Genomic DNA, 4,798 nt, shown 5'->3' on the forward strand with positions numbered 1-4,798 from the left:
GGGAAGCTAGGAAAACTAGCAATCTCCAATAAAATGCAGAGAAACAGTTCAAAAATGTAGCAGAGAAATTTGAGAGATTAAAATAATTTTTTAAAAAAACAGAATCCTTCATCTAAGCAGGGCCTGGTGGTGCATACCTGTAATCCCAGCAGCTCAGGAGACTGAGAAAGGAGGATCACAGATTCAAAGTCAGCCTCAGCAATTTAGTGAGATCCTATGCAACACAGGGAGATCCTGACTCAAAATAAAAAATAAAAGGGATGGGGATATAGCTCAGTTGTTAAATGCCCCTGAGTTCAATCCCTGGAAACAAAAAGAAAAAAGAAAGAAATTCTGCATCTAAAAAATACAACTCACATAATAAAAATACAAGAGAAAGTACCAACATCAGAATTGATCAAGCAGAAGAATTTGTGAAGTTGAAGACAGACTATTTGAAAATACATAGAGGTTAAAAAAAAAAAAAAGGAATGGAAAAGAATAAAGAAAGCTTATGGGGACTGGGGAGGTGGCTCAAGCGGTAGCACGCTCGCCTGGCATGCGTGCGGCCCGGGTTCGATCCTCAGCACCACATACCAACAAAGATGTTGTGTCCGCCGAGAACTAAAAAATAAATATAAAAAAAAAAAAAGAAAGCTTATGGTATTTATGGGACAACAACAAAAGAGACAATGTATAAGTCATTGACTTTCAGGAGGGAGCCGTAATAAAGGGGTAGACACATTAAAGAAGTAATAACATAAAACTTTTCCAACCTAAAGAGGAAGGCCAAAGGTCTCCAATCACATGCAATATAAATTAGAATAGCCCATGACATTTTATAATCAAACTATCCAACAGAGAGGATCCTGAAAGTAGTAAGAGAAAAGAAACAAATCACATATAAGGGAGTTCCAATATGCCTAGCAGCAGAACTCTCAAGGGAAATCTTATAGGCCAGGAGATACTGAGATGATAAATACAAAGTGTTGAAGGGGAAAAAAAACCTGTCAACCAAGAATACTGTACTCAGCAAAGCTATCCTTCAGAAGTGAAGGACAGATAAACACTTTCTCAATCAAACAAAAACTGAGGGAGTTCGGGATAACCTATCTTAAAAGAAATGCTGAAGGAAATCAGCATCATAAGAAATGCCTAAAGGGGCTGGGGTTTTGGCTCAGTGGTAGAGCACTCACCTAGCACGTGTGAGGCCCTGGGTTCGATTCTCAGCACCACATAAAAATAAATAAATAAAATAAAGGTATTGTGTCCAACTACAGCTAAAAAGTAAACATTTTTTTTTAATTTTTAAAAAGAAATGCTAAAGGGAGTTAGGATACTAAGCAATATAAAAACATCTGAAAGCTTAAAGTTTGCTGGTAAAATTAAATACAGATTCAGAATAACTTAATAATGTAATTGTGATATGTAAAGCACTTATAGCTTAGTATGAAGGTTAAAGACAAACTAATAAAAATGATAATAACTACAATAATCTGTTGAGGAACATGCAATATAAAATTATGTAAACTGTGACATCAAAAATTCAGAATGAGGGTGGAGTTAAAAGAGATAGCGTGTGGGCTGGGGATGTAGCTCAGTGGTAGGGTGCTTGCCTGGGATGCATGAGGCTCTGGGTTCAATTCCCAGCAGCACCAAATAATTTTTTAAAAAGTATAGTTTGGTTTTCTTGCAATCAAAGTGAAATTGTTATAATTGTTAATATCTTACGGCTATAAGATTTCTTAAGTCTCATGGTAATCACAAAACAAATACTTACAAAATGTACACTGAAAAAAACCCAATATCAAAATATACCATTAGGGAAAAGTATTTAACCACAAAGAAAGACAATAAAAGATGGGGAAAAGGAAGAAAAGATTTACCAAACAACAAGAAAACAGTTAATAAAACAGCAATAGTAAGTTTACCTTCAACACTATCCTTGAATATAAATGGATTAAATTCCCTAATTAAAAGAGATAGAATGGCTAAATGGATTTTTTAAAGATACAAATATATGCTTACTACAAGAGACTTTTTCACCTATAAGTACACATATAATAAAAATGAAGAGATGGAAAAGATATTGCATCCAAATGGAAACCAAAAGAGAGCAGAAATAGCTAGACTCATATTAGATAAAACAGACTTTGAATCAAAATCATAAAAAGAGACAAAAAAGGTCATTTTATACTAATAAAAAGGCCAACTCAGCAAGAGGATATAACAATTGTAAATATTTAGAGAACAAACATCAGACCACTTAAATATATAAAATAAATGTCAATGGATCTAAAAGTAAAAGAGTTTCAGTAATAGATAACCAAGGCAGGCAATCAACAAAGACCTATCAGATTTAACTTCATTCTTAATAGCACATTCTATCCGGTAAGTTCAGAATACAATCACATGTTAAGCCAAGAACAAGTGTTAACAAATTTGAGAAGACTAAAATCACATCATATATAGTCTATGACCATAATGTATAAAACTAGAAGGCAACCACAGGAAACGCAAAGCTAACTACATGGAGATTTCATCTTACTCCAGTTAGAATGGCAATCATCAAGAATACAAATAATAAATGCTGGGGAAGATATGGAGGGAAAATGTATACTCATATATTATTGGTAGAACTGCAAATTAGTACTACCACTTTGTGAAACAGTACAGATATTTCTCAGAAGATAGAAATGTAACCATCATAGGACCCAGATACCCCACTCCTTGGGATTTATCCAACTCAAATCAGCCTGCATACCAATGTTTAAACAGTGCAATTCACAATATGCAGATTATGGAAATAATCTAGATGTCCATCAACAGACAAATGGATGAAGAAAATGTGGTGTATATACATAATGGAATTTAACTCAGCTATAAAGAAGAATGAAATTATGTCATTTACTGGTGGATGGATGGAACTGGAGAACATCATGCTAAGTGAAATAAGCCACACTCAGAAACTCAAAGGTCAAAAGTTTTCTCTAATATGCAGAAGCTAGAGAGAAATAAGGAATTTTTAAAAATGATCTCATGGGGCATGTCACTTCCTACCTCCTGTAATCCAGTAACTCTAGAGGCTGAGACAGGAGTAAATCACAAGTTCAAGGTCAGCCTTAGCAACTTAGTGAGACCCTGTCTCAAAATAAACAAATAAAAAGGGCCGACTCCACAGCTCCGGACCTGAGGTGAGGTGGAACATCTCAGCAGAAGGGCCCGGTGGAGGGAAGCAGCTCAGGACATGGCAATCAGGAAGCAGAGAGAGAGCTCTGCTCACCAGGGACACACTATAAACCTCAAAAGAAAGTCCTGCATGGGCACACACTTGAGGTTTGGGGAAACATTCCATATATAAACCAGAACAAAATTTAATAGGTTAACTGCAATCTTCAAGGTAATCACTAAGAATATACTAGTCACATGTGGCAGCAACTAGAGGAGCTGAGGCAGGAGAACTGCAAGTTCTAGGCCAGCCACAGCAATATAGTGAGATCCTATATGAAAAAAATAATAATAACCATAATACACTACAAAAAATAAATTTAAAAAATCAGTATAAAAAGACAACAATGGAGAAACTGAAGAACAAAAAACACGTATATTAAACAAACAAAACAAATGACTAAACAGAAGAAGTAAATTTTTTCTTATTGGTAATTATTATAAATGTAAGGATATTAAACTCTCCTATTAGAAGACAAAAATTAGATATGGTGGTGCACACCTGTATTTCCAGTGGCTCTGGAGGCTGAGGTGGGAGGATGGAGAGAGTTCAAAGCCAGCCTCAGCACCTTAGCAAGACCCTACACAACTCACCAAGATCCTGTATCTAAATAAAATGTTTAAAAAAAAAAAAGTCAACCTAACAAAAGAGGTGAAAGAACTATACAACGAAAACTACAGAACACTAAAGAGAGAAATAGAAGAGGATCTTACAAGATGGAAAAATATACCCTGTTCATGGATAGGCAGAACTAACATCATCAAAATGGCAATATTACCAAAAGTTCTCTATAGGTTTAATGCAATGCCAATCAAAATCCCAAAGGCATTTCTTGTAGAAATATATAAGGCAATCATGAAATTCATCTGGAAAAATAAAAGACCCAGAATAGCAAAAGAAACTCTAAGCAGGAAGTGTGAATCAGGCGATATAGCGATATCAGACTTCAAACTATACTACAGAGCAATAGTGACAAAAACAGCATGGTACTGGTACCAAAACAGGCAGGTGGACCAATGGTACAGAATAGAGGACACAGAGACCTATCCACAAAATTACAACTACTTAAAATTAGACAAAGGTGCTAAAAGCATGCAATGGAGGAAGGACAGCATCTTCAACAAATGGTGCTGGGAGAACTGGAAATCCATATGCAACAAAATGAAATTGAATCCCTTTCTCTCACCTTGCACAAAAGTTAACTCGAAATGGATCAAGGAGCTAGGAATCAAACCAGAAACTCTGCGTCTAATAGAAGAAAAAGTTGGCCCTAATCTCCATCTCGTGGGGTTGGCTCCAAATTCCTTAATAGGACACCCATAGCACAAGACTGAAAATCAAGAATCAACAAATGGGACGTATTCAAACTGAAAAGTTTTTTCTCAGCAAGAGAAACAATAAGAGAGGTAAATAGGGAGCCTACATCCTGGGAACAAATATTTACCCCTCGCACTTCAGACAGAGCTCTAATCTCCAGAGTATACAAAGAACTCAAAAAATTAAACAACAAGAAAACAAATAACCCAATCAACAAATGGGCCAAGGATCTGAACAGACACTTCTCAGAGGAGGATATAAATCAATCAACAA

General features: G+C 35.7%; 1 non-coding gene across 1 annotated transcript; it reads left to right on the forward strand.

Annotated features, from left to right (window-relative positions):
* Nucleotides 1-1,568: 1,568 nt before the first annotated feature.
* Trnap-ggg (transfer RNA proline (anticodon GGG)) lies at nt 1,569-1,637 on the forward strand. The gene has a single exon. It is a non-coding gene; the product is annotated as a tRNA-Pro (tRNA).
* The last annotated feature ends 3,161 nt before the right edge of the window (nt 1,638-4,798 follow it).

This window comes from Urocitellus parryii, chromosome 1 (genome assembly GCF_045843805.1).
Source record: "Urocitellus parryii isolate mUroPar1 chromosome 1, mUroPar1.hap1, whole genome shotgun sequence".
Classification (NCBI taxonomy): Eukaryota; Metazoa; Chordata; class Mammalia; order Rodentia; family Sciuridae; genus Urocitellus; species Urocitellus parryii.